A 12,989-nucleotide genomic window follows, 5' to 3' on the forward strand; every position below is an offset into this window, starting at 1 on the left:
CAGGTCTTAGACGACGGCAAGCGTGGGAGTCTGGAGCAGCCACTGACACTGGACGGGCTGACTGGCTCCGTCCGTTCCTTTGAGTCGGGTAGGACTCCCGGAAGCGACGGCTTACCGGTCGGGTTGTATCCGGCTCTGTGGAACCGGATGGGCCCCGACCTGCTGGAAGTGTACAATGCTACGCTCCTGGCAGGCAGCATGTCCGAATCCATGAGGAAGGGCACCTTCACCCTCATCTAGAAGCAGAAGGGGGAGAGGGAAGACATTAGGAATTGGAGGCCCATCTCACTCCTGAATGTGGACTACAAGATCCTTTCCAAGACTATCGCCAACAGGGTCAAGTCTGCACTGGAGCGGGTGATCCACCCGGACCAAACCTGTGCTGTACCGGGCAGGAAGATCTCAGACAGCCTCGGGCTGCTGAGGGACACCATCTCCTCCGTGCAGGACAGGGGGGTGGACACCTGCCTGGTCAGCTTGGACCAGGAGAAAGCCTTCGACAGGATATTGCACACGTACATGGCGGATGTACTCTCCGAAACGGAATTTGGGGAGGGAATCCGGAGCTGGATCAAACTGCTCTACACGGACATCTGTAGCACAGTCCAGGTCAACGGGTGGGAAACAGACAGCTTCCCCATCAGGTCTGGAGTCAGGCAGGGCTGCCCTCTCTCCCCTGTCTTGTTCAGGTGCTGCATAGAACCCTTTGCCAAGGCCATCAGGAGGGATGAGGGCATAAGAAGGGTGACGCTGCCAGGCACTGGAGGGACCCAAATCAAAACCTCCCTATACGTGGACGACGTCACCGTCTTCTGCTCCGATCCGAGGTCAGTTCGCAGGCTGATCGGCATCTGCGAACAGTTCGAGCAGGCGTCGGGAGCCAGGGTCAACCGCACGAAGAGCGAAGCCATGCTCTTCGGCAACTGGCCCGACCGATCCAGCGTCCCCTTCCCCCTCAGGGCTGATCACCTGGAGGTGTTGGGGATCTGGTTCGGGGGGGCCGAGGCGTGCAACAGGAACTGTCAGGAGCGGACTGCCAAGATGAAACAGAAACTGGGACTGTGGGGAGGGCGCTCCCTATCGATAGCGGGCAAGAACCTGGTCATCAGGTGTGCGGTGCTCTCAGGGCTGCTGTACTTGGCGCAGGTGTGGCCAGTCCCCCGCTCCTTCAGCTCGGAAATCACCCGAGCCGTCTTCAGATACGTCAGGGGATCTAAGATGGAGCGGGTCAGACGGACCACCATGCATAAGTCCCCGGACAACGGGAGAAAAAACGTCCCCAATGTCACCCTCACCCTGATGGCCAGCTTCGTGTGTGGCTGCATCAGGTACGTGGACACCAAGTACCACTACGTGCCCAGGTTCTACCTGTCGCCCTGGCTACGAAGGATGGGTCTGGCCCCTTTCCCACGCAACACCCCTGTCAGCTGGTCGTTGCCGCCATACCTGTCCTTCGTAGAGAAGTTCTTTCAGGTCAACACCTTTGACCACAGGGCCATCAGGCAGTGGTCAGCACGTAAGGTCCTGCAGGCACTGCAGGAGAAGGACGAGATGGACACAGTGGGGTGGTTACCTGAGCAGACTGTCCAGTTCATCTGGCAAAATGCCTCATCGCCAGACCTCACCAAGACCTCGCCTGGCTGGCGGTGAGAGGGGCCCTCCCAGTCCGATCCCTCCTGTACGCCCGGAACGTCATCTCCACACCCCTCTGCCCATGGGAGGACTGCAGAGAGGATGAGTAGGTGACCCACCTCTTTTCACACTGTGGGTTCGCGGAGAAGGTGTGGGGGAGGATGGAAGGGACGGTGTCGAGGTTCATCCCCAGCAGCTGCGTAACATTGGACTCCCTGATCTACGGGCTGTTCCTGGGGACGACACCGAGACCAACATCCGGTGCTGCTGGCAGATCATCATCAACTCAGTGAAAGACGCTCTTTGGTCGGCCCGAAACTTGATGGTCTACCAGCACACGGAGATGTCCGTGGGGGAATGCTACCGACTGGCACATTCTCAGCTGCAGGAGTACGTGCTGAGGGACGCACTCAAACTCGGTGCAGCCACCGCAAGGGCCCGGTGGGGAAGGACCACAGTCTAGGGTTCTTCTCCTGTGGGAGTTGAGGGGTGGGGGGGTGTATAACCCTAAACAAGAGTATGTAAATATGAAGTAACAGAGTGCCACCTGGGTGGTAAAAGTGTGGGAATGGAAAGACTGTAATGGAAACATTTGTAAAGGACTGAGAGTCATGGCATGGTTTATTGTACCTAATTTTATTTTTGAATAAAGTATATTTTGATTAAAAAAAAGGTTCTCCCAGGACGAGGCTATCCCATTGCACTTCGGGTGTGCTGACGCCTGCGATGTCCCCAAATGCGGGATACTCGACTGCAAAATTTGTGGTAGTGGGGGACTGCGTTCGCGCTCTCCCCTGATTTTCAATGTAAAAACAGAACGGAAAATTTGTCGCGGACTGGTTTCTAACTCTCGGGAAGTGTATGTGCTTGGTTGTTTCTTTCAAACGATGTGTGGAGTTCCGCTGCGTTCAGGATCTCTTAAGGTACAGCAGAAGTTTATTGTGTAGAGAAAAGACTCGGGCCTGATTTTCAATGTTTCCTTTCAAAGAAGAATCCCTCATCTTCAGGGTTTTGCTCGAGTGTGTGTGCTGATCCAGTATTGCTGCCGATATCATTCCAATGTCTTGACGGCCCACTAGAGCTTCTGGCCTGTGTGGGCCGAGTGGTGGGGTGGCTATGTTGTGTGAGGATCCGAATGTAACATGTGTCGATTGTACCTTTCTCCTTCTTAGTAATGCCACCAACATCGCGGATATTACCCCAGTATCTCTTCAGTAACAAACAGGAGAGAATCCCTATCCTCAGGAATACTTCCATTCTATTGAACCTCCTGTAAGTAACTGCCCTGGGTGTCAGTGTCCTCGAGAGAAATGGCATCTTGTTACATGTACTGTGAATGTTCTCCTTGGTGGCTTCCCACCAGTGAACCGGGGAATCGAAGAAGGCTTTCAAGGTTCTCCAACCTCTGTACTCCTTCTCCAGTTCCTCGATGTTCTCTGGGGTCAGCAGCTTAACATTAACGCTAATATGATTTTTAAAAATCAAAATATACTTTATTCAAAAATAAAATTATGGACAATAAACCATTCAATGACTCTCAGTCCTTTACAAATGTTTGCATTACAGTCTTTACATTCCCACACTTTTGCCACCTGCGTGGCACTCTGTTACTTCATGTTTACATACACTTGTTTAGGGTTATACACCCCCCCCCCACCCCGAAGAACCCTAGACTGTGGTCCTTCCCCACCAGGCCCTTGTGGTGGCTGCACCGAGTTTGAGTGCGTCCCTCTGCACGGACTCCTGCAGCCGAGAATGTGCCAGTCGGCAGCATTCCCCCACGGACATCTCCGTGGGCTGGTAGACCACCAAGTTTCGGGCCAACCAAAGAGCGTCTTTCACCGAGTTGATGATCTGCCAGCAGCACCGGATGTTGGTCTCGGTGTCGTCCCCGGGAACAGCCCGTAGATCAGAGAGTCCTCTGTAACGCAGCTGCTGGGGATGAACCTCGACACCGTCCCTTCCATCCTCCTCCACACCTTCTCCGCGAACCCACAGTGTGAAAAGAGGTGGGTCACCTACTCATCCTCACTGCAGTCCTCCCATGGGCAGAGGGGTGTGGAGACGACGTTCCGGGCGTAGAGGAGGGATCGGACTGGGAGGGCCCCTCTCACCACCAGCCAGGCGAGGTCTTGGTGCCTGTTGGTGAGGTCTGATTTCATTTTTCAATCTTTTTATTGATTTCCAGTAAAAAATATACAAATCAGAGGAGAAGTTTCGCAAACAAATAATGCACAGGACATATAAGCAACAATAAAGAAAAGTATATATTGTCACAATCAAATAAGTGTAACTTGGTCAAAGACGCTCTTTGGTTGGCCCGAAACTTGATGGTCTACCAGCACACGGAGATGTCCGTGGGGGAATGCTGCCGACTTGCACATTCTCGGCTGCAGGAGTCCGTGCTGAGGGACACACTCAAACTCGGTGCAGCCACCGCAGGGGCCCGGTGGGGAAGGACCACAGTCTAGGGTCCTTCTCCCATGGGAGTTGATGGGTAGGGAGGCGGGGTGTATACCCTGAACAAGTGTATGTAAATATGGAATAACAGAGTGTCACGTGGGTGGCGAAAAGTGTGGAAATGTAAAGATTGTAATGGAAATAGTTGTAAAGGATTGAGAGTCATTGAGTGGTTTATTGTATATAATTTTATTTTTGAATAAAGTGTATTTTGTTTAAATTAAAAAATCATTTAGGATTACTTTTCCTGGGGTCATGGGTGTCTTAGTTCCTGTTGTCATAGGCCGCCCCATCAAAATTTCATGGGGGTAACTCCTTTATTTGTATTCTTCTGATTTCGCAGAGTGTACATTACTAAGGGCATTGCCTCTGGCCATCCGAGACCGTTTTGCTGACAAACTTTTGTCAAAGCCGATTTTATTTCTCCGTTTGCTCTTCCCACCGTGCCTGAGGACTAAGGCTGGTAGGGGATATGTAATTTCTACTGGAATCCCAAGGCTTCCTTCAGTCCCTGCACTAATTTATTTGTAAAATGGGTTCCCCTGTCACTATTTATCCCTCGGGGAATTCCAAACCGAGGTATAATTCCTCTCATCAATATGTTCACCACAGTTTCTGAACCCTTCCTCCTAGTTGGATAGGCCTCCGCCCATCTGGAAAACATGTCTACTATTACCAATTTATACTGAAACTCCTTTCAGCAGGCATATGTACAAAGTCAATTTGCAGATGCGTGCCATTGTTGAGTGATGGCATGCTGCATCCCTCCTTTGCCCATGTGAGCCTGGCCATGTGCCAGGCGAGCAAAAATGAACTATGCAGGCACATTTCCCTTGCTGTGAGGCAAGATTTTGGGCTTTCAGCAACTGCTGAACATCAATACACCCAGGGAGCTCCTTCTGCTGCCTCGAGGGGAGTTACTGTAGCAAACTCTGCCAGTAACAGATCATCTCTTGTGCCGTGCAAAGAGCCGTCTGTGAAAAGAATTAAATCAGGTTTATCAATAGGGTCGCTTCTCCGATCTGGTCGGGGAGTAGTCGTGGCTTCCACTGCGAGGGGAGAGTCATGGTCATTCCCATCCTGCTGTGCAGATGGTAACGGAACAGAAGTAGCTGGATTAATAGCCGGAGATCTTTTGTACGTACAGTTGAATCGAGAGAGAAGAATCACCTCATAACCTGTCCTTCTAGCCGTGGTAAAATGCCGAGTAGCAGCTGAATTCAACAGTAGCATTACAACATTGGGTACTATCACAGTACACGGGTGATCCAATAGGAACAGATTTTTCTCCCATTACATCTAGGTCATGGTAGGCTTTCTCCCTTTCGGGTGTTATTCCACGAAGAGGGGCTCCATTTTCAATGTAGCAGAAGGCATTACTACATCTCTCTCCCAGTATTCAGGAATCCACTGTCAGCAGTGCCCTACCATGCCCAGGAAAGAAAGAAAGTCTTTTTTTTTGTTTTTGGGACTGGGATCCTCTTTATTGTTTTTATTTGATCCCTTCCCAAACTTCGCCAGCCTTTACTAAGAAAAATGCTGAACACAGATCGACCACAGTGTCACTGGTACGAACGTGTACCAAGACTTCTGGCTAGTCACCCTCTCCCTTCAGAATCCTCTGCACCCGATCCGAGACATCCCGTACCCCGGCACCTGGGAGGCAACACACCATGTGGGTATCTCTGTCAGGCTGACAGAGCCTCCTGTCTGTTCCCCTCACTATGGAATCCCCCTGACTACCGCATTCCTCATCTTCTTCTCTCCCTTCTGCACCACGGAACCAGGCTCAGTGCCAGAGACCCGATCACTGTGGTCATCCTCTGTCAGGGTCACCCCAGTAAAACGGACCCAGTATATAACCAGGAAATGCGGGAAAAACACAGCATGTTGGTCAGGATCTGTGGAGAGAGGAACAGGCTTCACGTTCCATGTCGGTCACCTCTCCTGGAATTGATTCAAACACTGCCTGCTCTGTTGCGAGTTTCAAGTAATTTCTGTTTTGTTTTAGTTCTTCCAGCATCTGATTGAAAAATGGGAGTGCAGTGTAATTTCCTCCGGAAGGGGGATAAAGAAGGAGGAATGTGATAGGAGAGGGGAGTGGACCATTAGAGAAACCGATGCTCAGGTTGTAACGACCCAGAGAGGTACGGTGAAGGTGAGAGAGACGTGGACATGATATTTTGGAGCTGGAAGTGTGGCAACACAAGCAGGCTGATCGCAGCACAATCCTCGGGCAGACTGTGTTGGTCATTGACGCAATGGAGAAATATAAATGCTGTATATTTGTGTATGGCGGAGACAGAGAGAGAGTCTGAGATTTACTCCAGGCTCCCCAGGTAGATGCAGGGATGATGTTTCTGGTAACGGGAGTGTCAGGATGAGGAGACACAGCGAGAGGACGACCATTCAGAGGGGAATAAATGTATTTACACAGCTCACAATCTAACAGGGCTCTGCACATTTACACATCAACTATGTTGAGGAGAGACGTGGATAGAGTTTTGGATACAAAGTGAATCAGTAGAAACAGCATGAGCATAGGGAAGTGGTATGGATCATGTCTAATGGGAGAGCAGGTGTGAGGGGCTGAATGGCCTCCCTGCTTCTGTTTCTGATGTTCTTCAGAGCAGTGTACAGACTGACCAGAGGGAGGATAGAAGGGTCTGAGGAATAAATACAGGTGTAAAGCAGGAGGGTGGAAAGGTGATTAAATATCAATTATTTAAATTGTCAGAAAAATATCTTTGACACTGAAATGGGGGATCTTGATGCAACTGAAGATTGTGAGGTGTTGGATACACTGGGATTCCTCAAACACGGATGCAGGAAAACTTACTGAATTCACCCCTGTACAGCCCTGCTCTGATGTGAGGTTCCACTCTTCCGAATGAGACTAATGGAGGTGACAGCACACACACCGGCCCTTCGATGTAACATGTCCCTGACAACCAAGGTGGCTTCCTCAGCACGTCCCATTTGACGGCATTTGGCCAGCATTCCCCTAAACGTTTTCAATCAAGTACTCATCTAAAAGTCTTAAAATTGTTTCCATTCTATCTGCCTCTACCATTTCCTCCGGCAGCTCATCCCATTTACCGACCACCGACTGTGTGTAAAATTTGCCACTCAGGTCCCCTGCTAATCTTTACCCTCTGAGCGTAAATCTATATCCTCCAGTTTAGACTCTCCTCCCCGGGGAAAGACTGTGACCATCGACCTCATCACTGCCCTGCAGGATTTCATCAATCACAGTAATGACCACCCTCAGTCTCCTTTGCTTCAGGGAAACAGTCCAGGTCGATCCAGATTCTCCTGAAGCCCTTGAGCCCCGGTAACATTCCTGTGAATCTTGTCTGCACACATTCCAGCTGAATGTCATCCTTTCTACAGCTCGGTGACCAGAACTGCACCCAGTACTCTGAGTGTGGTATCCCCAACGTCTTGTACAGCTGTAACACGACAAACCATCTCATGTACTTAATCCCCGATCGATGAAGACCAGCATACCAGACCCCTTCTTCACTACACTGTCTACCTGTGTCTCTACTCTCAGGAACTATGTACTTGTTCCCCTGGGTATTTTGTATTCTACCACACTCCATACCCTCCATTCCCTACCTGTTCATTTCCCTGTTTAAATGCCTGTTTGAACTGAAGAATTTCAGAGTTGTAAACTTTGATAATAAAATGAACCTTTGAACCTCTTAAACATCACGATTACGTCTGTTTCCATCACTCCCTATCCCGGCCGTCATTCTAGGAATAAACCACTCATTGTGTCAGGAAACATTCCTTCAACATCCCGATTCCACTTTGAAACTTTACCCTTCACATGGTGTCCTCAGAGAGATGACACTGACTGGGCCGGTCTCAGAATTAGAAGAACAGTACAGGTTGGGCAGAATGGCCTGTTCCTGTGCTGTACTATTCTATGTAGTGTTCGAAATATCACAGACAGGGACACAGCAATTTCCTCCCTGGATTCCCACCATGTCAGACGATACACTGGGTCAGATCCCCAGATTTGTTCAGCTTTCTGTGTTTAAGCTGAATAAACAGAACAAGTGCCGCTTTCTCCCGTTAGGGGTTAGTTTTTAGTTCCAAGTGCTCCCATCATGTTTTGTCACCCTGCAACCTTAACCTTCAATCTTTTTGAATTATGGAGGACAGCACGTGTATGAATGTCTCTCCCCAGCAGACTTCATCACGATCATCATGTCTCCAGTATTTCTATTATTTTTAATGTTTCCTCATTGTACATATGATTTTTCTATGTTCTATTGCTGAGCAGCAGTGAACCATCTGATTGGCCTATCAGAGTTCACTTTAGGAATTAGTTGACATGATCAGCATTTCTGATCTGGCTATTGTTCACGATCACATTTAATAAAAAAATAGCTGATTGATGCACCATCAATAACTCTCTCAATGTAACAGTAATGCACAAAGTGCCGTTAGTACGAGTATTTGAATCCTTGTGTGCGCTCACAGTTTCAGTCATTGTTCTGTGGGAGTGGTGTGATAGCTTCTGGGGTAGAAGCTGTTCCTCTGTCTATTTGTTCACATCTCTGGGGTAGAAGCTGTTCCCCAGTCTATTTGTTCACATCTCTGGGGTAGAAGCTGTTCCTCTGTCTATTTGTTCACATTTCTGGGGTAGAAGCTGTTCCTCTGTCTATTTGTTCACATCTCTGGGGTAGAAGCTGTTCCTCAGTCTATTTGTTCACATCTCTGGGGTAGAAGCTGTTCCCCAGTCTATTTGTTCACATCTCTGGGGTAGAAGCTGTTCCCCAGTCTATTTGTTCACATCTCTGGGGTAGAAGCTGTTCCTCTGTCTATTTGTTCACATCTCTGGGGTAGAAGCTGTTCCTCTGTCTATTTGTTCACATCTCTGGGGTAGAAGCTGTTCCTCCGTCTATTTGTTCTGGTTTCTAGAGTCCTGAACCTTTTGCTGGACGGCAGCAGGTCAAACAGGGAGTGGCCGGGGTGAGTGGTGTCTCCTGATTACTTTCCTCCTGAGTCTGCTGGAATAGATGGTGTCCAGTCCTCAGGCCCCCTGGTTTGAGCTCGCCCGGCCATGGGGTAAAAGTTCTTGTTTTCAGCCCACCCGTGGGCTCTCTCTCCCATTTCTGCTCAACTTTCTCTTCCACCGAGAAAACTTATCTAACCCTCTGGATTTCTCTCGAGTGTCAAGAATAGAGGCAAAACTTGAAAACTGCTGAGAAACACTTATAGAAGAGGTTTTTGGAATCTTTTCCGCAGAAGAGAAAATTCAAATACATCCACTTTTATGATGGGGGTTAGCTTAAAGGAGATTTTTTTTTACACACACGTTGATGTTTGCTGCCGGAACAGGTTTGCAGGTATGGTGGTGGAAGTGGATACGGTGCAGCTTAATTGGGTTTTAAACTAGAACATGTGGGATATGAAGGGATACGGACCGTGCGCAGACAGAAGGAGTTTCATTTAATTTAGCATAACAGGCATTTTGGGCCAAAAGATCTGCTCTTGTGCTGTTCTGTGCTCAGTCTCTGATGCACCATCAATAACTCACACTGAGACGTAAGGCGAGATATCGGCTTTTATTGACTGGAAGAAGGAACCAGGAGTGAGTGTCCATCATACTATGTCCTGGAGACTGAGGCCGAGAGTCAGGCCTCAGATCGCCTTTATACAGGGGCCTGTGGGAGGAGCCACAGGAGCAGTCAGCAGGGGGCGTGTCCAGACAGGCACACGTAGTTCACCACAGTCTCCCTTCATAAGTGAAAAGCTGACACCCCTGCAACATGCTGACTAATCACCCCTTCACCCTTTCCACTGCAATCACGGTCTGCGGGGCAGGGGAAGGGGTCGCCTGTTCATTTACCCTGTGAGCCTCAGGCAGCTCCCTGTATTTCCTGAATGAAAACACTGCCATCATGCGGTCGGGTTCGGTAACGGGCAGTCGCTGCAAAACCAATCGTGGCGCAGATTTCCTTTTTTGGAAAAGATGCAGATTAAGGTCTGGAAATTGTCACCAGTGAACTACAGCAGCTAATCAACTAATCTAGATTTGTAGCATTTGCAGTAACGGTACTCTAGGGGGATGGTGTGTAAAAGTAGGAAGTAGGTATTTAAAATATTTGTTTGCCTTAACTCTGAGGGGTATGGCATAAGCCTGGATGTGGCTGGCGGAGAGAGGAAAGCATACTTACCTGGCAGGGGAGAGACCGTGATCATGAAGGCGGTTCTCCCAGGACGAGGCTATCCCATTGCACTTCGGGTGTGCTGACGCCTGCGATGTCCCCAAATGCGGGATACTCGACTGCAAAATTTGTGGTAGTGGGGGACTGCGTTCGCGCTCTCCCCTGGTTTTCAATGTAAAAACAGAACGGAAAGTTTGTCGCGGACTGGTTACTAACTCTCGGGAAGTATGATCAATGGTTATTTATTTCAAACGATGTGGACCGTGAAAATCATCTTCAGGGTTTTTGCTCGAGTGTGTGTGCTGATCCAGTATTGCTGCCGATATCATTCCAATGTCTTGACGACCCACTGGCCTGTGTGGGCCGAGTGGTGGGGTGGCTATGTTGTGTGAGGATCCGAATGTAACACGTGTCGATTGTACCTTTCTCCTTCTTAGTAATGCCACCAACATCGCGGAAATTACCACAGTATCTCTTCAGTAACAAACAGGAGAGAATCCCTATCCTCAGGAATACTTCCATTCTATTGAACCTCCTGTAAGTAACTGCCCTGGGTGTCAGTGTCCTCGAGAGAAATGGCGTCTTGTTACATGTACTGTGAATGTTCTCCTTGGTGGCTTCCCACCAGTGAACCGGGGAATCAAAGAAGGTTTTCATGGTTCTCCAACCTCTGTACTCCTCCAGTTCCTCGATGTTTTCTGGGGTCAGCAGCTTAACATTAACGCTAATATGATTTTTTAAAAATCAAAATATACTTTATTCAAAAATAAAATTATGGACAATAAACCATTCAATGAATCTCAGTCCTTTACAAATGTTTGCATTACAGTCTTTACATTCCCACACTTTTGCCACCCGCGTGGCACTCTTACTTCATGTTTACAGACACTTGTTCAGGGGTATACACCCCCCCACCCCTCAACTCCCGTGGGTGAAGGACCCTGGACTGTGGTCCTTCCCCACCGGGCCCTTGCGGTGGCTGCACCGAGTTTGAGTGCGTCCCTCAGCACGGACTCCTGCAGCCAAGTGCAAGTCGGCAGCATTCCCCCACGGACATCTCCGTGTGCTGGTAGACCATCAAGTTTCGGGCCGACCAAAGAGCGTCTTTGTCCGAGTTGATGATCTGCCAGCAGCACCGGATGTTTGTCTCAGTGCGCGTTCCCAGGAACAGCCCGTAGATCAGAGAGTCCTCTGTAACGCAGCTGCTGGGAAGAACCTCAACACTGTCCCTTCCATCCTCCTCCACACCTTCTCCGCGAACCCACAGTGTGCAAAGAGGTGGGTCACTGACTCCTCCTCACTCCTCATGGGCAGAGGGGTGTGGAGACGATGTTCCGGGCGTACAGGAGGGATCGGACTGGGAGGGGTCGGACTGGGAGGGCCCCTCTCACCGCCAGCCAGGCGAGGTCTGATTTCATTTTTCAATCTTTTTATTGATTTCCAGTAAAAAAATGTATAAATCAGAGGAGAAGTTTAGCAAACAAATAATGCACAGGACATATAAAGAAAAGTATATATTGTCACAATCAAATAAGTGTAATGTTACACTGTTATATACACAGTATAATCAAAAAGCCACAACTCTTCTTAACAGACCGTTAAATAAAAAGATTGGAAAATTTTATTTATATAAAAGAAAAAGCTCTGCTAAATTCTGTCAGAACAAAAAAAAAGAGAAAAAAGGAAAGATTGTCAGTCCATTTGAGGAAAAAATTTAAAAAAGGAAGAAGAAAAAACATCCTTCCAATCACCTCTGAACCTTCACGGAAAAGGATTTTCCCCAAAGAGAATAAAGAAAAATAAATAAATTAAATCTTATGAAAATATTGAATAAAGGATCGCCAGACTTGCTCAAAATTAAAAGATGTGTCAAACATCTAGCTTCTAATTTTCTCCAAGCTTAAACATGACATAATGGAGGAGAGCCAATAAAACACAGCAGGTGGGTTAGATTCTTTCCAGGATAACAAGATAGCTCTCCTGGCCAGTAAAATTGAAAAGGCTGTCACATGTTGAGTGGAAGCAGATACTCTACCTACTTCCTCTGGAATAATCCCAAAAATTGCCGTAAGTGAATTGGGTTGAACATCCAGATCTACAACTTACACAGGACCAAAACATACGAGTTAGAGTAGCCACCTCTGCGTTACATCTGTCACAAATAGGGCTTGTATTAGGAAATATTTGCGCCAATTTATCTTTAGACATATGGGCCCAATGTACTATCTTAAACTGAATTAAGGAATGGCGTGCACAGATAGATGAATAATTAACTAGATAATAAATGTTACTCCATTGATCGTCTGAAAGTGAATGTTGCAAGTTCTTTGGTCGGCCTGAAACTTGATGGTCTACCAGCACACGGAGATGTCCGTGGGGGAATGCTGCCGACTGGCACATTCTCGGCTGCAGGGTACGTGCTGAGGGACGCACTCAAACTCGGTGCAGCCACCGCAAGGGCCCGGTGGGGAAGGACCACAGTCTAGGGTTCTTCTCTCATGGGAGTTGAGGGGTAGGGAGGCGGGGTGTATACCCTGAACAAGTGTATGTAAATATGGAATAACAGAGTGTCACGTGGGTGGCGAAAAGTGTGGAAATGTAAAGACTGTAATGGAAATAGTTGTAAAGGATTGAGAGTCATTGAGTGGTTTATTGTATATAATTTTATTTTTGAATAAAGTGTATTTTGTTTAAATTTAAAAAATCATTTAG

The 12,989-nt window shown here is 48.2% G+C and overlaps 2 non-coding genes across 2 annotated transcripts; both read left to right on the forward strand.

Moving 5' to 3' along the window:
- The first annotated feature begins 2,268 nt into the window (after window positions 1-2,268).
- On the forward strand, window positions 2,269-2,429 carry LOC132394899 (U1 spliceosomal RNA). Its single transcript, XR_009512445.1, has one exon. It is a non-coding gene; the product is annotated as a U1 spliceosomal RNA (small nuclear RNA).
- Window positions 2,430-10,278: 7,849 nt separating this feature from the next.
- LOC132394872 (U1 spliceosomal RNA) lies at window positions 10,279-10,442 on the forward strand. Its single transcript, XR_009512418.1, has one exon. It is a non-coding gene; the product is annotated as a U1 spliceosomal RNA (small nuclear RNA).
- Window positions 10,443-12,989: the final 2,547 nt, after the last annotated feature.

This window comes from Hypanus sabinus, chromosome 5 (assembly GCF_030144855.1).
Source record: "Hypanus sabinus isolate sHypSab1 chromosome 5, sHypSab1.hap1, whole genome shotgun sequence".
In the NCBI taxonomy this organism is placed as follows: Eukaryota; Metazoa; Chordata; class Chondrichthyes; order Myliobatiformes; family Dasyatidae; genus Hypanus; species Hypanus sabinus.